The sequence below is a fragment of the Ursus maritimus genome, unplaced genomic scaffold, assembly GCF_017311325.1.
Source record: "Ursus maritimus isolate PB19 unplaced genomic scaffold, ASM1731132v1 scaffold_2, whole genome shotgun sequence".
Taxonomy (NCBI): domain Eukaryota; kingdom Metazoa; phylum Chordata; class Mammalia; order Carnivora; family Ursidae; genus Ursus; species Ursus maritimus.
In genome coordinates this window covers 10,546,928-10,569,209 of record NW_024424452.1, presented here as the reverse complement: position 1 = coordinate 10,569,209, position 22,282 = coordinate 10,546,928, and the positions used below count along the sequence as shown (strand labels likewise).

The window sequence follows — 22,282 nt, the reverse complement described above, 5'->3', positions numbered from 1 at the left end:
CATAGTGAGCACGCCTGTGCTGAATTCAATGAATCCTAAGCTCCTGGCTGATGTTTTCCCCCCAATACTAGAACTTAGTCACAATGAAGGCTACCAAACAGATCGCTGGCTAAAATGGCTAAGTCAGAAAGTGTAATCAATAATTTGATCCCAGGTAAGTTTAAGTATAAATTAAACTTTATTTGGTTTTCAACCTTGTAGCTATCCTGTTTATTAACAGTTGAGTAAAATTACTAGTTTATCATTAATACCATTACCTAAACTTTAAACATTAATATCAGAACTGGAAATTAGTATAATGTGGTAATTAAGAGCATGGGCTCTGAACCTGACTGCTTAAGTTGATGGTGCCTGCCTACTTTGGGGCACGGGACTACTGTGATGATTAAAAGTGCTCTAATGTAAGAAGTGCTCAGAACAGTAAATGCTTTTATAAAAAGCACCCAAAAACTATTACTAGTTACAGGTATTCTTGCTCAACTCTCTTAAGGCACCCCAAGTTTTGACACATCCTCCAACAGACAGCTTGCTTTTTTTTTTTGTTTTTAAGATTTTTTTAAAGTAATCTCTCCACCCAACGTGAGGCTCAACTTACAACCCCGAGATCAACAGCTGCATGCTCCATGGACTAAGCCAGCCAGGCACCCTGAGCTTGCTACTTTTACATCAACAATATGCAATTACGGGACTGGTTTAGTATTGGTCCTCCTAATGGATCCAATCCGTCCCTGTGGCATCCTCCTCCTGGAAAAGCCGCGTTCTACAAAGAAACCCTTTCATGCGTAGCGCTCCTCCACGTGCTCATCTCTGAACTAAGCATCCACCGTCTGTCCTGCGCTTTCCTTGTCCTTACCTTTATCACACCATCCTCAAAGTATTTGAGTTTGTCCAGGCAAAGTCCCGGAATTGGATGTAACATCTCAGATAAGATCAGCTCACCACACACTACGCTTGGACCTGTAACTCGCAGGATTCCCTTATTCCTTGCCTATTATCACAGAGGGATATTTTAATTCACGTTTCTAAGAGTTTAACTCCGCAGGCTTAAGAGGTATTTTTCAAAGGGAAGAAAATTAGGTCAGTGCTTCATTCAGAGGTTCCATTTCACAAACGTTTCATAACAGAATATAAAGTATCACAATTTATATTAATATAGTAATATTATTTAACATATATACTTTAGCAGACAAGAGAAACAGAACCAAAGAGCCCAAATTAGTTCATTTAATGTTCATTAATTTTTAGAAATTCTATGTAATGGCAAATGCTTAGAAATAAAATTAGAAATCCCTAAGATGAACTTTTGCTCAAGATGGATTTTTAAGTCAAGGCTTTTAAGTTTTGATAGCTGGCTTCGCTTACATTTTAAGATGCTTAATTCATTTCTCTCTACTGCGATAAAGCTGGTAATCATGTCAGTAAAACCCAAGTGATCTCTCAAGAAGAAACAAAATACATCTGAAAGGTTAAGATTTGAAATGATCTGTAACAGTTGTATTTATACTTAAACCTTTATACCCTTTTCCACCAATATTTCGAAAAACATGTTGAGATACCTCACAAAAATAGCTAAATTTTATTTTTTTAAAAAGCCAGGTGAAAGGAAGAATGACGAAATAATAAAATGAAGCCAGGGAAAGAGGATCTGCCCAACTGATGGATCACAAGTTCAGTCCTGAGCCTCACAAGTAGCCAAAGCAATGTCCTTGAAAAACAAACCCCCCAAAAATCTTATCAGCTATTCAGGAAGATTTGCAACTTTTCTTGGCACTACACTTTAAGAGAAAATGTTTGCAAATGTAAAAATTATCCTTTTAAATTGATAGTCCAGATCTTTAAAAACACAGCAGCTTGCTCTACCAATATACCAAGAATGTATCCCTTTGACCTTATTACAAATTTTTAAATTATTTAGGACTGGGAAACCGGGATCACTTGTTCTAACTTTGTATGAATGGGAAGAGGAAATGAAAATCAAGTAACTACGATCTACAAAGTCCCATCTTTTTCTTAATGCACTGTTCACAGATAGCAGGCAACAGAGCCAAGCTATTATGACACCAATTCTGAAATCAGACCAAAGTTCTGAATTCAAGTTCTATCTCCAGTACTAGATATGACTGACCTTGGGATTCTTGAACCCCAAACTTACTGCTCTGGAAAATGACAATAATATGTGAACTTACCTCACAAAGTTATCAGAACGTAAGTTAAGGACCTGCTGGTGTTTCACACAAGCATTCAGTAAATTAAGCATTTAAAAATTTAAATTTCATTAAAATTGTTACTTTTAAAATACATACATATCTATTTATTTACATATAAACTCTCCAAATCCACATCTGATAAAATGAAAATTTCCCAATTAGTTGCTTTATTACCACTAAATAAAATAATCTATTGTCTGATGGGGCAGGAAAACTAATGAGATAAGTGTCAAAATAAATCACTGCTTTTTCCCCCATTTATTTTCCCCAACTTTATTGAGATATAATTGACATATAACATTGTGTACATTTAAGGTATAAAATAAATCACTGCTTTTAAAGCCTGCACATGGGGCTGCCTGGATGGCTCAGTCAACTAAGGATCTGATTTTGGCTGGGGTCATGATCTCAGGGTCCTGGGGTCAAGCAGTCTGCTAGTCTCCCTCTCCCTCTGCCCCTCCCCCTGGGTGTGTGTGTGCACGCGCGTGCGCTTTCTCTCTCAAATAAATAAATAAACCTGAAAAAAATAAAGCATGCATGTGTTTACATCAAATGTGTTCCTCAAAAATTATTTTAGGGGCGCCTGGGTGGCACAGCGGTTAAGCGTCTGCCTTCGGCTCAGGGCGTGATCCCGGCGTTATGGGATCGAGCCCCACATCAGGCTCCTCCGCTATGAGCCTGCTTCTTCCTCTCCCACTCCCCCTGCTTGTGTTCCCTCTCTCGCTGGCTGTCTCTATCTCTGTCGAATAAATAAATAAAATCTTTAAAAAAAAATTATTTTAAATTTAAGTTACAAAGGTCACCTTATTCCAAATATCTAAAACAAAGAAACTAGACTGAATATACACACCCGACTAAAGAGTCGTTATCCTGAAGCTCTCGACAATATAATCTGCTCAGACCAGTATTTACCGAGAAATAGACTGTGTCCTGGGGCTTCACAGAAGAGCTAACACACCCAGACAGCCCTCGATATGTTGGGTAAGTGAATGAATAAGTACTGCTCCAAAAGCAGTAAGGGATCCCTTCTTCTCCAAAGCTTAAAATATAGAAGATGAATACTGAATAGCTCAGCCACTCACTTTGCTAGTGTAAGAACACTGTTCAGGGGAACCTTGGTGGCTCAGCTGGTTGACTGGCTGCCTTTGGCTCAGGTCCTGATCCCAGGGTCCTGGGACGGAGCCCTGCATCAGGGTCCCTGCTCAGCGGGGAGTCCGATTCTCCCTCTTCTCCTCCCCTGCCCCCCGCTTGTGCTCTCTCTCACTCATGATCTCTCAAATAAATAAGTAAAATTTCAAAATAAAATAAATAAAAAGGAAGGACATTCTGACACATTCTATAACATGGATGAACCTTGAAGACACTATGCTAAGTGAAGCAAACCAGTCAGGGAAGGACAAATACTGTATTATGAGGTCCCTGAAACCATCAAAATCACAGGCAGAAAGTAGAGCGGTGGGTACAAGGGGCTGGGGTGAGGGGAAACCTGAACTGCTGTTTAACAGGCAGTCTCAGGTTAAGAAGATGAAAAGTCCCAGGGGCACCTGGGTGGCTCAATCGGTTAAGCATCTGCCTTGGCATAAGCCACATTGGGCTCCTTGCTCAGCGGGGAGCCTGCATCTCCCTCTGCCTGCTCTGCATGCCGCTTCCTCTGCTGGTGTTCTCTCTCTCCTACGTAAACAAAATCTTTAAAAAGAAAAGAAAAAAGTAAAAGAAAAACAGCGATCAAGCATTTCCACAAAAGATTTGAAAACAGGCTTCAAAACACACTGGTGAACCAGTGTCCATAGCTGCGTACCCATAATAGCCAAAAGGCAGAAGCAATCCAAACGTCCATCAACAGAGGTTAAGTACAAATAAAATGCTGTACGCTATCTAATGGAACATCATTCAGCCAAAAAGAGAAATGAAGCTCTGACACAGGCCACAACATAGATGAACCTTGAAAACGATACGCTAAGTGAAATAAACCAGACACAAAATGACAAACATTGTAGGATTACACTTTAAAAGAGGTATCTAAAACAGGCAAAGGTCCCTGGCTGGCTCAGTCAGTAGAGCGTGCGACCTTAACTCAGGGTTGTGAGTTCAAGCCCCAGGTTAGACGTAGAGCCTACTTATAAATAAATGAGTAAGTAAAAAGACTAAAATAGACAAATTCATAGAGTCAGAAAGTGTATTAGAGGTTACCAGAGACTGGGGGAGAGGAGAAATGGTGAGTTATTGCTTAATGGGTGCAGAGTTCCTATCCGGGGTGAAAAGAAATATTTTCAAAATAGTGGTGATGATTGTACAACATTTTGAAGGTAATTAACGCTACTGAATAAAAAATGCTAACAACAACAACGATGTTTAAATATGCTTAAAGTGGCAGAAAGAACAGGAGGAAGAAGTGAAGCTAACGGATTTCCTTATAACTGTTCAGCCAGTTTTCAAACTCATTCCAGAACTAGGGTCAGTTTCTATTTCCTCACTTATAAAGTGGGCATAATACATGCTGTCATCCTCCTTTGTCAAATTATCGATGAAATAATGTAACTGAAGTGTTTGGCGCCTGGCCACAAATAAGATAGCTAAGCTTTTCTTACCTCCTTTAACTGCTCTGTAAAAGCCAAGAAATTATGACTACCTTTCAACTCCTTTACTACTTGCTATGTCAAATACATCAACATCACAGTTCGAGAAAGAGGTCACTACCTCTAAAACTTGTGAGGGCTGAAGACGGAAAACAGGCACAGTGAATGTATGCGTGGAGTAAGCAGTTCCAGAAGGCTATTTTTCAATTATAAACTCACTATTCTCAAGGTAGACATGTTTCATCTCCATTACACAAATGTACAGATTCTCAGCTCGTTTGAAGTAGATACCCGAAATAAAACCAAACTCTTCACTACTCTGTAGAACTATACTATAGTATAATCGCATATATGTACTTTAAGGGGAACAAAACCTCATTATTTCCTCTGCCCTCCTACAAAAACAAAACAATTTAACAGTCATAAGGAAAAAACCCCAAAAAGTCCTTGCCTTTCCAGAACTTAGATTCTTCAGTTTGGGGAGATTAACCTTGTAGTCAGTATTACTGGGAAAATTTTTATTTCCTTTGAAAATTCAATTTCTCAGAAGTATTCAACAATGTTTTTATGACTAATATTTACTGAATGCTTATCATCGCCAGATACCATCCCAAGCACTTTCACTCATTCAATCTTCACAATAACCTATAACAGAAACAAGGCTCTCCCATCATCATTCCTATTTTTTAAAATAGGGAAAATGAGGCACAAAAAGGGGAAGTGAATTGCTCACGGTAACAACCAGAAGTAGCATGAGCCAGGATTTGAATCCAGGTAATCCGATTTCAGAACCTGTGTCTGTTAGAGCCACACTAAGTCATATTCTTCTCTCACAATTATAAATTCATTTTGTCCCTTAAGTTTCATTTTAAGTAAACTAATTCTTCAAAAATCCTCTAAAGTTTCAGTTGTTGTTTTTTTTTTAAGATTTTATTTATTTGAGAGAGAGAGAGAGCAGGAGCTGGGGGAGGAGCAGACGGGGAGGGAGAGGGAGAGAAAATCCTCAAGCCGACTCCATGCGGAGCCCCATGCTGAGCCCCATGCAGGCTCCATCTCACAACCCTGAGATCACGACCTGAGCCGAAACCAAGAACTGAGCCACCTAGGCGCCCCAAAAGTCCTCTATAGTTTTCAATCAAGTTACAACCAAGGAACGATGAGTCGATTCTCCCATCAACTCTGAAAATCCCTGGCTATTTCAAACTTTCTCTTAAGTTCCCACTAGGCCAAAGTCGAAAAAGCAGAGGCATAAATGCCAGAAAGAAAACACAAACAAGCCACGGTAGGAAGGCAAGGACTGTAGAAACAAAGAGAACGAAAGAAAACAAAAACAGGAAAACTGCAGTGGTGAGGTTCCAGCAACGCAGAGGCAAGAGAGGAAAATGGTAAAGGACAGAAAAGAATGGAAAATGAGTATCAAGATACTACCTTCAGCACCTGCGATGATTTATCCACATCATTTTCCCACTGTACTTACATCCTTTAAATACTAATTCTCAATTTTATTCCCCAGGCAAGTCACCTCAGGCTACACACTCTGGCCAAATGAATATTCTGCATGTTGCTATGCTGCCATTTAAACCACCTCGATTACAAGGAATCTCAGCTTCACAACTACAACCAACTGATTGATTGCCACCTTTCAGTTAGTAACAATGAATAAGCTTCACCCAAATGAACGCATACAACTTTTGAAGAAAAATGCTACCAATGATCTTTAGTAGTTTGCTACTGATAAAATTCTTGGCAGTTACCCTTCAGGTCAATTGCCTCTGACATATTTCTAACAGAAATACTGTTCTCAGAGTACTACTTCTCAACTCTTCAGAAAATTTTTTCCCTTAGACATACATAAAAAAATCACTTGATCAGCATCTGTTTAAGCCAGTGGTCAAAACAATTTCATGTGAATTATACCACAACAGTTATGAAGAGAATGGCAATATTTAAAAATGCATGTTTTCAATGAAGAAAGAAAGAACTGAATCAGGTGAAATGCAATGCATAAGCTAGCCAGCACTAATAAATGGAAAGGTTGTGTTTAGTAATTTCTCAGTGTCTTATTTACAGCTCCTCTAATCACAACCTGGAGAAGGGCCCTTGCCTTTTTATGTTTTGTTTTGGAACACACGATCCATCTATGGATCATCAAGGATGACAGAACATTCCTCCTACCTAATTTGAGTTACTTTCTCCAGAAGAAAATCCATTATAATGAACTAAGTTATCTTTCTCAAGACTTGTGCCCCAAGAAAAAGAACCTCAGAAACCTACATTCTAAGGACAGTCTTTGTAGTCATTCTTTTTTTTTTTAATTTTTTTTTTTATATTATGTTAGTCACCATACAGTACATCCCTGGTTTTTGATGTAAAGTTCGATGATTCATTAGTTGCGTATAACACCCAGTGCACCATGCAATGCGTGCCCTCCTTACCACCCATTCACCATCTTTGTAGTCATTCTTAAAAGTAAACCAAATCGGGGCGCCTGGCTGGCGGCTCAGTCAGTGCAGGATATGACTCCTGATCTCAGGGTCCTCCGTTCAAGCCCCATGTAAGGCATGGAGCCTACTGAAAAAATGAAAGAAAGAAAAAAAGGTAAACCAAATCACTTAAGTGTCTGGAGCTTGGGGTGGGGGGATTCAGGGCTGCAGGTGATCTGCACCTCCCCCATCTCAGCGTCAACCTCAGGCCCTTTCAGGCCCTCTGGGTTTCCAGACTAGACTAGGTGGTAGGACGGGATGCTTCAGCCATCTCCGGGAGGAGATGATAACAAATGTCAGTGGGGTAAATAAGTTAAAAAAAATGACTGAGGGTGAAAAAAAAAAAAAGCCAAGACTTTTAGGTTTCTAATTTTTATCCTGTACTTAAATCCATGACTTTTAAAACCTCGGCCTTATTAAACTTTCAATTTTCGTTCAAGAAAATCTAGAATAGGGGCTCCTGGGTGGCTCAGTCGTTGGGCATCTGCCTTCGGCTCAGGGCGTGATCCTGGCGTTAGGGGATCGAGCCCCACATCGGGCTCCTCCGCTATGAGCCTGCTTCTTCCTCTCCCACTCCCCCTGCTTGTGTTCCCTCTCTCGTTGGCTGTCTCTATCTCTGTCAAATAAATAAAAAAAAATCTTTAAAAAAAGAAAGAAAGAAAGAAAATCTAGAACAAATTTCCCACACTCCTAACTGGATTTCTGCACTGTGGTGAAAGGCTCTCACAGTGCCACGCTCGCAGCCGCAGCAGCAGCAGCACCGCCTGCGAACTAGTTAAAAATGCAAATGATCGGCCCCACCCAGACCTGCAGGATCCCAAAGTCTGGGGTGGGGCCCGGCAATTGGGTTTTAACAAGCCCTCCAGGGGTTGCTGACGCTCGGGAGTTTGAAAGCCACTGGCTTAAGGGGTTAAGAGTCAGTCATACTGCCCAGGCTCAAATCTTGGGAGTCAAGGTTGACTTGCTGAGTAATCAAGAGTAAATTACTCCGCTTCTCTAGACTTGTTCCTAATCTACGCGAGGGAATTACGGGGTTGTTTTGATGATTAAATAAGAAAATACATGTTAAGTGCTTAGGAGGGATGCCGGGCACTTAGGAAACATCATCCAAATGTTAGCTGTTGTTACTACTATATACAAGGCCCTTTGACGGTTTGTACAGTGGGAGGGGAGACAAAGGCGGAAAAGGCTTAATCCCTACCCCTTCTACCCACTGACTAAGCAGACGCGAGTACACAGGGTAGAACCAAACATACTCCTAAGGGAAATAAAGAGACCCTCCTAGAAGGGGCACACAAGTGACTGGGACACCGTACGAAGAAACAACAAATTCTGACCGAACAATGCAAGAAACGGCTTTCAGTGACTGCATACAAGCAAGAAGGAGTTCCAAAGTCTGAAGAGAAGAAAAAGTCCTTCCAGCCGAAAGGTGTGAACCAAGGTCCAAAGGAGGAGGCAAAAGGAAAGCGCCAGGCGGTAGCACTCTGCCGCTGAAGAATTGACAAAACAAATATACAGATGTAATAGTAAATAAAATGTCATTCCCAGTCGCAGGCCTTAGCCTCGGGGAAAGGCTGGCCCTCCTCGAGGCACTCCGAGGCACCCTCACTTGCCAACTAACTTCCCCTTCTGTTTCCTGAACGACCAAAGACTACTTTTCTGCACTCGGGCCCATCAAGCCATTGTCTGCACAGAAGTTGAATGCAAAGAAGTGAGAACTCTGCACGGAGTCCCGCATCAGCAGGAGTGAGCACCGCTCGAACCGAACTAGACATCTGAACATTCTCAGCCAATTACCGCAAAACCACATTAAAAAGAAAAACAAAAAACTTGCTTTATTAAAGGGCAAAACTTGTCATAAAGTGGAGGGGGGACAGGGAGGAGGGGAAAGAGGACAGTTTTTCATCTTCTTCCCTCCCCGAAACCCCGTCTGGGTGCTGGCGGAATCCAGACGGCTCTTTTCATGGCCTGAAGGCTGAGGTTTTCCTTCCGGTCATTGTGTTTATTTCCCCCAAAGAACAAGCCCCGCGGGGCCGGCGCGCCGGCCGGGCCCGGGACAAAGCCCACTCCGGGCTCCACCTGGGCGCGGGCAGGGGCGGGGAGGAGCAGGGGCGGGGAGGGGCGGTGCTCCCGGGCCCGCCTGCCCGCCGGCCGCAGTTACCAGGCAGCGCGGCAGCGCCGCCCCGGACGCCCGCCGGCCAATCCGGCGCGTCTGCTGCCCGGGCGCACGAGCCCCGGAGACACCAGGCCGAGCGCGACCCCACGGCTCGGGCCTGGCACCGCGCGCGCACCCGCACCGCCCGAGCCGGCCAATCAGCGGCCGGGCATGCGCAGCCCGCAGGCTCGCTCACGCGCGGGCCTCACGCGTGAGGCCCCCCCACGCAGCGCCGGCGCGCGCGCCCCTCCCCCACGCGCACCCAGGCGCGCGCGTGCAACTGTCGTCCCCCGCGACCGCGTCTGCTCCTGCCCCACCCCCAACGCCGGCGGTCGGGGGGGGGGGCGGCCGGGTACCCCAACACGGTCGCCGACGGCCCCCAGACCCCAGTCTGTTCAGGCCCCGGAGGGGGCGCGTCTCAAATAAAGGCCCTGCTCGTGATGGCAACCCGGGCGGGGAACGGGGGATGAGGCGACAGGGACTCACCCGAGTGCAGCCGCCTCCAGGCAGCGCCGGGGCTAGGGGAGCCGAAGGGAAGCGAGTGTGAGCCGCGCGCGAGCTGCGGCCGCGGCGGAGCAGCTTCGGGCTGAAGCAAGCGGGCGAGCGGGCAGGAGGTGAGAGGGCGAGGGGGCCCGGGTGTCTCGGCCGAGCTCCTGTCACCGCCGCATGGCCGCCCCGGCAGGGCCTCGCTCAGCGCCTAAATCCGATCACAGGGGACCGAGGGAGAGGCCGGGGTAACCGCGGCAGGCGGGCGGCCTCAGCTAGAGAGCGCGTGCGGGGAAGCGGGGGGGCGATCGGTGGCCCCTTTTCTCTGCTCTCCGAGCTTCTCTCTCACCCTCCTCCTCCTCCTCTTTTTTTTTTTTTTTGTTCCTCGAAGGCGCGCTGCGCGTGCGCACCCGCAGCGCCGCCCAGCGGGAGTTGTAGTTTCTGATTCGTCCCCACCAACGCGACTACGGGGGTGGTGGACTACGGCTCCCAGGAAGCCTCGCGCGGACGAGCCCCGAACCCGAGGACGCGGCGAGCGCAGCGCCCGGCCCTCTCCGGCAAGGACTGTCAATGGAGGCGCGGGTGGTGGGAGCAAGAACATGGCTGCACCTGGGGCCTGCGCGGCTGCCCGGGTGGGGGAGGGGAGGCGGGGCGCCTATCTAGGCCGGAGGTAGCCTCCGCTTGCTTAGTACGGGGATGCAGCCGGCCTCAGCCACCGTCCAGGGCTTGCACTCACTCTTGCACCCGAGATTCCCTGCCGATTGCGAGGCCGGAACACGGCAAAGGCCGGGGAGCCCCAAGCCGGCCTGCCCCTCTCCGTGCTCCGGCAAGGGACTTCCTCCGCCCTGCACCACCCTCCGGGACACAAAGAACTCCTCTGTTAGTTTTGAAAGCTTGCCTCCAAAGCGGCCGAAAGAGACTGTTGCCCCAACTTTGGACGGGCGACGGGAGGAGACTCTCATGTTTTTATTTACCCACACCCCCCGCCCCAGGCTTTCCTCACGCTCCCTCACTCAACATTTGGAAGCAAAGTTGAGGGAAAGCCTCTGAGTGAGAGAAACCTGTCTTGTAGCCCGTTCGTTTTGTTCTGTCAACCGCGGAGAAATTTGAGCGAACCCCCCCCCCGGTTATTCTTTCGCTTTTCAACTTGAGCTCTCGAATTTCGAAAATGATGAGACATTGCTCTTCACCTAAGTGAAACTCAAAAGTTAAGAAAACTCGAGCCCAGAGGTCGTAAGTGGTTCTGTTAAGCACAAGATCGAAGGATTTCGCGATTCTTCTCCCCAGCGGAGATGGGGGCCACGCCGGCCATCCTCCCCCCACCCCCTCCTCCTCGGTAGGTGGCGACCACGGCGCTTTTTCCAGCCTTTGTCGCTGGAAAGAAAACTTTCCGAGCAGCCAGTCTTTTGATGTAGGTCCAAGACCTTCCCTTTGAATCTTCGTTCACAGATTGGCGTTCCCCATCTTTCTTGCATAGACCGCACCCATAAAGCCGCCTCTAGAATTTCCATGTTGGGATTCTTTAAATTAGATGGAGACTTTAAAGATCCCTGCGGAAGCGGTCTGATTGCAGAAGATCTCCACGTTTTTACGATTTCCCCTACGATCTTTTACAGGCATTTTGTCCCCGCCTAATGCGACTGTGACTCTCTTTTGTCGAGTCTCTCCAAAGCGTTCATTTCATTTTCACGAGAATAGTTTTCTTTTTGCACTCGTATTTCATTAACATATTGGAATACTTAATTAAAGTCCGTATTCCCAGTAGCATGTACAACGAACACATATTTAAGGAACAAATGTAACTTTGGGGAAGTCCACCATTGACTGATAGGAGCAGCCAGCCTTCCAGGGGCAAACATTCAGCAGCTGTGGGCATCTGTGAGTATGTTTTATAGACGGATTGGAGTCCTGGATGGTTTCTTGAGGACACCGGAAGTTTGAGGACAGCGAAGGAAAGATTCACTGGGTGTACTGGTGTCATGGAGTCGCATTTGGAGAGTGTTAGAAAGTGAGTTGGAAAGGCAGAAGTTCATCGAGTCAAGATCACACTTGTCATCATTAAAAACTTGTTTGCCCCTCGCTTCTGTGAATTTAACACTCTGGTGTGGAATTTTGCTGCTGCTTCATGAAAAACTCCAACTTCTTTGAGGTTGAAGCCATTCCTAAAACTATTAAATCCTAAAGCAGTTCCTCAAGCTTTAGCTGGCTTTGAATTGCCTCTAGATAGAAAGCTGGCCCTTTTTGAGACAATGAGCTGTGTATGGAATGGCGTGTGGTTCGAACTCCTTTTTTTTCTGCCTTCCTCTGTTGGGGGTTGTAACCCTCAAATATATGTCTTATAGTCACAAATACAATTTTACAGTCTTCCCTAAGGCCTGGCTCACCACCTTGGCAGTTACTGGCATACTTACTCCTTTTTGTTAGCTAATTCGTCTCTCACCTCCCTGATAGGTGCTATGTTAATGGGGACCATAAGGATGAGCCACTTTGAATACCATCTCAGCAGGGCAGCATAGGATCAAATTGCTGGTTTTGGAGTTGAGCAACAAACGATTTGTGTTTAGGGGTGGAATCCTTTGTTAAATCGCACACAACTTGCTGTGGTCAGAATCACGTTCAACATAACAAGATGTGTATGCTGAGACTGGTTGGCAGCTCTGGCATCACGCTCAAGACCAAGTGCACAGAGGCCAACAGGTGGCGGAATCTTGCATGTTATTTATTTTGAATTATTTCAAATATTTCTCCTTTTATTTATTTACTTTAGAGAGAGCTCAAGCAGGAAGGACAGAAGGAGAGGGAGAGAGAATATCAAGCAGACTCCATGCTGAGCCCAGAGCCCGACAGGGGGCTTGACCCCCCTATCCTGAGATCATGACCTAAGCAGAAACCAAGAGTCAGATGCTTAACCAGCTGTGCCACCCAGGTACCCCCAAATATTTCTCTTTATAATGTCTAACCTAGTTGTATGCAGTCCTGCAGATGAGTGTCCGTGTAGTATGACACCATTCTACTGTATACCTGGTCTAATGGGCCTTGGCCGGTCAAGAGATGGATCTAGGCCAACTGGTACAAATGCATCTTCAAAAAGACTGAGTTCACAGCCCTGTAGATTGCTTTAAATACCAAGTGATATGGTACTGTTTGAACGTCTTCAACAATCTTGAAAATGAATCACGTTCTCCTGGGGTTTTTAATGCTTGGTATCAGGAGTCTACCTTCTCCATTATCATGGGACCATTTATTATGGACCCATCCTGGTTAGGAAACCCTGAGCACGCATGCTGGCTGACAAATGCTCACATCACTTGGTCAGGGTTACTGTTGTTGAGAGATCATGTAGTGCTCTTTTTAAAGATGCTCTTTTGAATCCAAACTGAATAATCTTTCTATGACTCTGTCATGTATTTTAAAATTGCCCAAAACCACAATTCTAAACAAAAGTTGAGATGCTCTGACATACCCATTTTCCACAACACATCTGGTCTTCCTTTTTTAAGGTTTTTGGTTTTTTTTAAATTTTATTTATTTGAGCGAGACAGTGTGAGTGAGGAAGCAGAAGCAGGGGGAGCAGCAGAGGGAGAGGGAGAAGCAGACTCCCCACTGAGCAGGGAGCCGAATACAGGACTCAACCCCAGGATGCTGGGAATCATGACCCAAGGTGAAGGCAGCCAGTTAACCGACTGAGCCACCCAGGCGCCCCTGATTTTTTTGTTTTAAGTAATCTCTACACCCAACGTGGGGCTCGAATTTACAAGCCCAAAATTAGAAGTCCCATGCTCTATTGACTGAGCCACCGAAGTGCCCCAGTCTTTCTTTTTTTAATATTTTATTTTATTTTGTTTTATTTTAATTGAAGTATAGTTGACACTCAATTCACATTGGTTTCAGGAACATACCCAGGCTTTTGATGGAAACTAAACAGAGGTCTTTTTTTCCCATAATGGCACTTGATGTAAGCCCGATATCTTCTGGGTCCAATTTCTTCGTTTTCCTTTACAGTAGACATAAGTACTGTATATTGAGAGAATGGGCTAAATATATATCATTTGTCAGGTAGCAATTTGATCTCTCACATCAGCATTCTCAATTAGGATCTGTGCAACTCGGGGCGCCTGGGTGGCACAGCAGTTAAGTGTCTGCCTTCGGCTCAGGGCGTCATCCCGGCGTTATGGGATCGAGCCCCACATCGGGCTCCTCCGCTATGAGCCTGCTTCTTCCTCTCCCACTCCCCCTGCTTGTGTTCCCTCTCTCGCTGGCTGTCTCTATCTCTGTCGAATAAATAAATAAAATCTTTAAAAAAAAAAAGTTTAAAAATAAAAAAATAAAAAATAAAGGATCTGTACAACTCAATCGAGGTCACGGGGGTTGGGACACAGTGACATCGTCAGCTTTTGGATGGGTATCTGCGCTCTAGCAAATAAATCCCTTGTTATTACAAGGATGCTTTTTTAACTGATTATAAAACACTGTTTTTGGACAGTTTTCCACTTGGATAATTTGAATATTTAGAATGCTGGATGAGTGAGCTTTTCCAGAACTCTTCCAAAAGTAGGAAAAAAAAAACAACACCTAAATCCCAGTTATAATTTATTCATAATAATTAATAATGTAGATGTGATATAAACAGACCTTCCAGCTCTCGCTGTGCCTTTTATGCAAGCCTCTGCCTTATGCAATACACCTAATATTCATGAAAAACTCATTGAAATAAACAGGGGTTTTTGGAGGGGGTTGGCTAATAGGATTTAGATGAATATGGTTTTCTGTTTAGCATTATTTTCAGATGGCTGTAATCGTGTAACTTAATTTTTAAAAAGTAAAATCTCTATCATATTTTCTCCGCCTCCCTTGGGGATTTGGGGGAATCAGATGATATGTAAACGAAAATACTTTAGAAACTCTAAGTTAAGTGTTCTATAAATATTACATGGTATAATTTAGCCTTCCAAACATTATTTTTAAATGTGAACAACATGTGCGTGTTTCCTCTCTGACTGAAGAAATCTTTTGCTCATTTTAAAAATACTTTATATTCTAATATCCGAGAAAATACATTTACCAAGACTGACTCTTATCACTGGATTAAGGTGGACCTGTTATCAGATCTGACTGATCAGATGATGGAAGTAATGAAATAACAAGTAATACAAGCAGCACATCCTTTCAGAATAAATAGCTCTGTCAAAAATATTGTAGAGGACTCAGAAACCTGAGTGTGAAGTTGTGTCAAAAGCTATTTCCAAATAAAAGGCATAACCTACATCCCGACTTTCCTAACACCAAGAGAAGGAAAGTCTCCTTTACATGCTGAAAACAAATCTCCCCATTCCTTCCTTTTTCTCTTCCTGTTTCCAGTGTCAATTTAATGCCCCTGATCCAAATTCTTGAGTCTTTATCTTTGCATTTTACAAGCCTTTCCTCTTTTTCCTGTGACTCATAACCACCCCTTTTTAACCCCCTTTCAAGACCTTGTGTTTATTATGATAATTAGGGTAGATGCACTTGGGGAAATTTTCAACCAAAATAAAGGGAATTTTTGAACAATAGAGAGGGGGAAAAAAAGAAGCCAGTGTTAAGAAAACTGTTCAAATGTGAAATTAGCCACCATGGGTGTGTCAAGTACTTTTTGTCTTCCCAACCGTGGGGAGGTGTTAAAGCAACCTCTTCCTTCCCCCAGCACCTGGGGAGCGGGCTGGCCAGCCTCTGGGTTGTACCTGGGGTCTTAGACGGACTTCATTTATTCCAGCAAACTGTGCGTTCCCATCCCAAATGAACTCAGATTGGCCCTGAGATAATGGGGGAAGTGAAGGACGCATAAGCCACTGGAAAGAATCTGAGCGTCTATTAAATTCTGGAAAGCTTGTGAGACTGAGCGTTCCTTTCTTTGATGCCACACACTGTGCTCCACTCTTAATTATCTCATTGCATGCAGACACAACCCCCACTGTGGTAGGTGTTTAGAACTTCCCCGTTTGCTAAAAAGGCTCAGGAAGGTTAAGTTACTTAGCCAAGGATACACAGATGGCAAAATCTAGACTCTAATCTAAATCGGCCTGTATCCAAGCCTGAATTCTTAACTACTGCTGTCCATTTGTAGGCTCCAGCCATCTCATCCAGGCAGATAGGATAAGTGAATCAAAATACAAGGTATACCCAGGTTGATGCCATGAGATAGCACCAGAAGGCTGGAGACGAGACAGGAAATTTTGCGTGGAAGAGGTAGCATGTGCAATGAATATTAAAAGTGGATGGAAGTTTTAAAAAGAAAATAACGTGAGTATTAGCCTTCTAATACCTCTTACCAGCAGAATGATCACATCAAAGGATCTGTGCACCTAAAATGTTGATACACATTGCCAGTTCAACCTTCAGAAAGAGTGTGCCACTGGACATTACAGGGTATGAAAATGTCCATTTCCTCCACACCTGCCCAATTCCAGTGGAAAGTAGCATTCCTCCCCACTCCCCCCAGACACACACAGTTCCACTGTGCACATTGATTATGAACCAAGTTGGGTGTCTTTTTATATTTTTGCCATTTGCATGCATGTTTCTGCAAAGGACATTCATGTTTGCATTTTCTCCATTAGATCCTTCGCTTCCTCCCCCTACCCCCCCCCCTTATTCTCTTGTGTGAGGGCTTTATACAATGAAAGAAATTTGCGTTTCTCTCCTTAGGTGTGTTCCGGTATTTTCTCAGTTTCTTTTGACCGTGACATTTTTTATGTGTTGTTATGCTGAAGTTTTATGGTTGTTATTGTCGAATTTATCCATCTTTTCCCTTAGGTGTTCAGTGTTAAAAATCGGTAGTGAGAAAAGCCTCCCCCACAGCAAGATGTATATAGACATAGACATATGCATATGGATATAGAGATATAGACATGTATATATGCAGACACGTACACTCCTTCTCCCCAAGCAAGATTTCTACATTTCCATCTCTATCCATCTCCCTTGTTTGCTTGAGCTGTCAGGGCTCTCCATTTCACGGTGCCTTTAAGGCTCTCCCTCCGGGTCCGGTCCCGTTTCCACGCCCACCCACCCCTCCCTGCCAGGTGGGCCGCGGGGCATCCCTCCCGCAGGACCCGCGGGCTCGTCACTTCCCCTGCAGCCCCGGGCCTCAGTTGTCCAGGCGGGCGGAAGTCCTGCCCCACCGGCACCTGGACTCTGCCCTTCCCACAGTCTCCCACGGCCAGCTGATGGGCCTCCTGGGAGCCGGGGAGCAGGCCTGTTGGGGAACGTTCCTGGAAATGCCAGAAGCACGTGGCCGCAGGAGAGTTGGTAGGGCACCTGCGTAGGGGTGAGGAGGTGGGAGGAAGGGCGGGGGATCCTCCTGAATGCTGCTGCATACTCCAGGGCAGCTGGTGGCTAGCTGAGAAATCCCAGGGCAGGTAGGGATTTCCATTTCCATACAGTTTGCAGGCAGGACAGAAACAGCCTGGAACAAAAGCCCCGTTTGGGCCGGCTGACAGTTCTGTCCATCTTTAGAAACTGTGCCTAGGTGAACAGTATTCTGGTTTTATAGCTCAGTGGGCCCGCTTAGCACACGAGACACCGTCCCCAGTCCTCATCCTGGTCCCGCTTGCCAGACAGCGTCATTGACCTAGATAGTTGAAAAGGTTTCCCTTTAACATGCTCTGTCGGTCGATCTAAGTCCAAAAGAAAGCCTCGGTTTGGTATGCATTTTGGTTTGGGTGTAAATAAAACACAACAAAATTTACTGTTCGAACCATTTCTAGGTGGACAGTAGGGTGGTATTAAGCACCTCCACGATGTTATGTAACCATCACAATGATCTAATTCCAGAACTTTGGTATTACCCAAACAAAAGCTCTATCATTAAGCTATAACTCCCCATTTTCTTCTCCCTCTAGTGCCTGGTAACTTCTATTGTACTTTCTGCCTTTTCTAGTTACCCCATAAAAAGAGGATCGCACAATAGTTGTCCTTTTGTAACTGGCTGCTTTCATCTAGCAAGTTTTCAGTGCTACATGTTGTAGCAAATGCAACGAATTTCTTTTTATGGCTACTATTCCATTGTATGTATATATCATATTTTGCTTATCCATTCATCTGATGGGTCCTTTCCACCTTTTGGCACTTGTAAATAATGCTGCTGTAACATTCATGCACAAGTATCTATCTGAGTTTCTGTTTCCATTTCTTTTTTTTTTTAAGATTTTTCGTAATCTCTGCACCCCATGTGAGGCTCGGACTCACAACCCAGAGATCGGGCGTTGCATGCTCCACTGTCTGAGCCAGCCAGACGCCCTTGTTTTCATTTCTTTGGGATATGCTCCTAGAAGTGGAATTGCTGGGTCATACGGTAATTTCATGTTGAACTTTTGGAGGAGCCACCAAACCTTTTTTTTTTTTAAGATTTTATTTATTTGAGGAGACAGAAGACAAGCAGGGGGAGGGACAGAGGGAGAGGGACAGGCAGACTTCCCGCTGAGCAGGGTTGTATCCCAGGACCCTGAGATCATGACCTGAACCAAAGTTAGCCGCTCAGCCGACTGAGCCACCCACGTGCCCCGCCACCAAACTTTTCCACGGGGACAGCACCATGTTACAGTCCCACTAGCATTGTACAAGGGTTCCAGCTTCTCCACGCCCTCACTAACATTTGCTATTTTCCGTTGTTAGTGTATGCGTGCTTGCATGCGTGTGTCTAATAATAGCCATCCTCCTGAGCATGGAGTGGTATCTCCTTGGGGTAGTTTTGATTTGCATTTCCGTCATGACTAATGAAGTTGTGAGCATTAGTGTATCTTGGGAGAAATCAAGTCCAAAGTTTTTATTTGAATTCCAGTTAGTTAACATACAGTGTAATATTAATTTCAGGTGTACAATAGAGTGATTCAAGACTACCATTCATCACCTAGTGCTCATCACGACAAAGGGAGGGGGCCTTACTCCCCGTCATCTATTTCACCCATCCCTCCCCACCACTTCCCCTCTGCTAACCATCACTGTATTCTCTGTAGTTGAGTCTGTTTTTTGGTTTATCCCTCTCTCTCTCCTTCCCTTTGCTTATTTCTTTTGTTTTTTGTTCCATTTTTAAACTGGATTGTTTGTCTTTTTGTCCTTGATTTGTAGTAGTTCTTGATGTAATCTGAACATTAATCTCTTATCAGAGACACGGTTTTCAAGTATTTTCTCTCATTCTGGGCATTGTCTTTTCACTCTCTTAATAGTAAGATAATATGCACTTTGCCACACAAAGTTTTAATTGTGATGAAGTCTCATTTAGCGATTTTTTTTCTTTGTCAGTGCTTTGGTATGGTATTTAAGAAACCATTCCGAGGGGCGCCTGGCTGGCTCAGTTGATGGAGCGAGCGACTCTTGATCTTGGGGTCGTGAGTTTGAGCCCCATGTTGGGTGTAGAGATTACTTAAATAAATAAATATTTTTTAAGAATTGCCAAATCCCAGGTCATGAAGATATTCCCCTATGTTTCCTCCTAAGAGTTTCACAATTTTCGCGCTTGCATTTAGCTCCGGTCCATTATGAGTTCCTTCTTCTGTCTGGTGAAAAGTCAGGATCTAACTTCATTCCTACGCATGTGGATATCCAGTTGAAAAGACTGTCCTTTCCCCAACGAAGGGACTAGGTGCCTTTTCAAAAATCAGTCGACCATTTATGTGACAGTTTATGTCTGGGCTTTGTCTTTTTTTGGTCTACAGGTCTGTCCTTCTGCCAATACCATATTGCTTTCATTACTGTAGCTTGGTAGTTAAGTATTGAAATTGGAAACTATGCGTTCTCCTACTCTGTTGCTCCTTTTCAAGATTTTTTTGGCTATCTGGAGTCCTTTTACATTCCATATGAATTTTAGCATGGATTTTTCTGTTTCTGAAAAAAAAAATGCCATTTGGATTTTGATGGGGATTCTATTGAATCTGTAGTCACTAGATTTTAAACACCTGTAGGAGATAGGGAGTAGTCCCCTCTTCTGCCTTTGTCTCTTTCCCCCCTGCAGTCTATAGCCGTCAGGGTGCCTTGCACAGAGTACTAGAAGTTTTTCACTTTATGTAATATTGTCATTGTGACAATATTGACTCTTGTGATCCATGATTGTGAGATATCCTTCTACTCGTTTAGGTCTTTAATTTCTTTCAGCAGTGTTTTGAAGCTTTCAGTATATAAAACTTTAGTCTCCTTAGTTAAGTTTATTTACTCCTAAGTATTATATTCTTTTCCATGATCTTGTAAATGGAATTTTTTCTTAATTTCCTTTTTTTTTTTTTAAAGACAGTATTTATTCATTTGAGAGAGAGAGAGCGTGCACACAAAGGGGGGGGGGCAGAGGGTGAGGGGCCAGCAGACTCCCTGCTGAGCAAGGAGCCTGACATGATCCTGAGATCACCATCTGAGCCCAAGTCAGATGCTCAACCGACTGACCCACCCAAGCGCCCCTGTTTTCTTAATTTCCTTTTCAACTTGTTCATCGCTTAGTGTATAGAAATGTGATTTGGAATGTTTGGGTGGCTCAGTCCGTTAAGTGTCTGCCTTTGGCTCAGGTCATGATCCTGGGATCCAGTCCTACATCAGGCTCCTTGATGCCTTTTTTTCTTCTTGCCTAATTACTGGAGCTATGTGGAAATTAAGTGGTGAAAGCAGGTATCCTTGTTTTGTTTCTTTTTTAAGATTTTTTTTTTATTTTTAAGTAATCTCTACACCCAACGTGGGGCTCAAACTCACAACCCCAAGACTCTACCCACTGAGCCAGCCAGGCACCCTGGCATCCCTGTTTTGTTCCCAATCTTAGGGGAAATGCTTTCAGTCTTTCACCATTAACTATGATGTTTATTGCGGATTTTTCATATATGGACTTTATTATGTTGAAAAAGTATCCTTATATTCCTAGTTTGTTGAGTGTCATTATCATGAAACTGTTAGATTTTGTCAGATTATTTTTCTGCTCAGTTGAGATGATCATGTGGTTGTTTTTCCTTCCTTCCGTTAAGGCAATTATTACATTGGTTGATTTTCACATTTCAGAGATAAATACCACACTTCAGAGATATAGTATGTAATCCTTTTAATATGCTGCTGAATTCAGTTTGCTAGTATTTCGTTGAAGATTTTTGCATGTATATTCCTAAGGGATATTAACCTATAGTTTTCTTTCTTTTTTTAGAGAGAGAGAGAGTACGATCCAGTGATCTGGGGAAGGGAGGGGCATAGGGAGAGAGAGAGAGAGACTTGAGCAGACTCCATGCTCCAGCACAGAACCTGTTTCAGGGCTCAGTCTTGTGACCCTGATGTCATAATCTAAGCCAAACTCAAGAGTCGGACACTTAACAGACTGAGCCACCCAGGTGCCCCTATAGTTTTCTTTTCTTTTAGTGTCTTTGGCTGGCGTTGATATCAGGGTAATGCTGGTCTTACATAGCGAGTTAGGAGGTATTTTCTCTTCGATAGTTTGGAAGAGTTTGTGATGGATTAATATTAATTCTTTTTAAGTGTTCAGTAGAATTCACAAGTGAAGCCATCTGGTCCTGAACTTCTCTTTGTTAGGAGGTCTTCGATTACTGATTCAATCTTCTTCCTTGTTATAAATCTGTTCCGATTTTTTTTTGAGTCAATTTTGTTACTTTGCATGTTTTTGGAAATTTGTCCATTTCATCTCAGTTATCCAGTTTGTTGCCATACAGTCATTCATGGTATTCTCTTATAACCCTTTATTTTTCTGTAGGGTTGGAAGTAACGTGTCTACTTTCATTTCTGATCTTAGTAATTTGAGTCCTTTCTTTTTTCTCATTTAATCTAGCTAAAGATTTGTCTATTCTGTTGATGTTAAAAAAAACAAACTTTGGTTCTGTTAATTTTCTCTTTTTTTTATTCTCTGTTTATCTCTTCTTTAATATTTCCTTCCTTCTGCTAGCTTTGGGTTTAGTTTGCTCTTCTTTTTCTAGTTCTTTAAGATTTACAGTTAGGTTATACATAAGAGGTTTTTCTTTTTTTATAATATAGACATTTACATCTATAAATGTTCCTTTTAGTACTGTTTTCACTGCAGCCCCCAAGTTGTAGCATGTTGTGTTTTGTTTTCATTCATCTCAAGGTACTTTCTTTTTTTCTTCTCTCTTTTTTTTTTTAAGTAATCTCTAAGCCCAACATGGAGCTGGAGCTCACGACCTCAAGATCAAGAGTCACATGCTGTTCCCACTGAACCAGCCAGGTGCCCCTGCTTTGGCACTTCATATAGGGCAGATCTACTACTAATGAACTCCCTCGGCTTTTGTTTATCTGGAAATGTCTTGATTTCCTTATTACTTATGAAGTATAGTTTTACTGGATATAGAATTCTTGATTGATACGGTTTTTTTCTTTTAAGATTTTGGATATGTCATCCCACTGCCTTCT

The 22,282-nt window shown here is 43.8% G+C and overlaps 1 protein-coding gene across 6 annotated transcripts in view; it reads right to left on the bottom strand.

Moving 5' to 3' along the window:
- GTF2I (general transcription factor IIi) overlaps positions 1-10,269 on the bottom strand; it is a 98,457-nt gene extending 88,188 nt beyond the window's left edge. For all 6 annotated transcript variants that reach the window (XM_040634968.1, XM_040634971.1, XM_040634969.1 and 3 more), the window contains exon 1: positions 9,908-10,269. The gene's annotated coding sequence lies outside the window, so the exon portion shown is untranslated. The remainder of the gene's footprint in view (positions 1-9,907) is intronic.
- Positions 10,270-22,282: the final 12,013 nt, after the last annotated feature.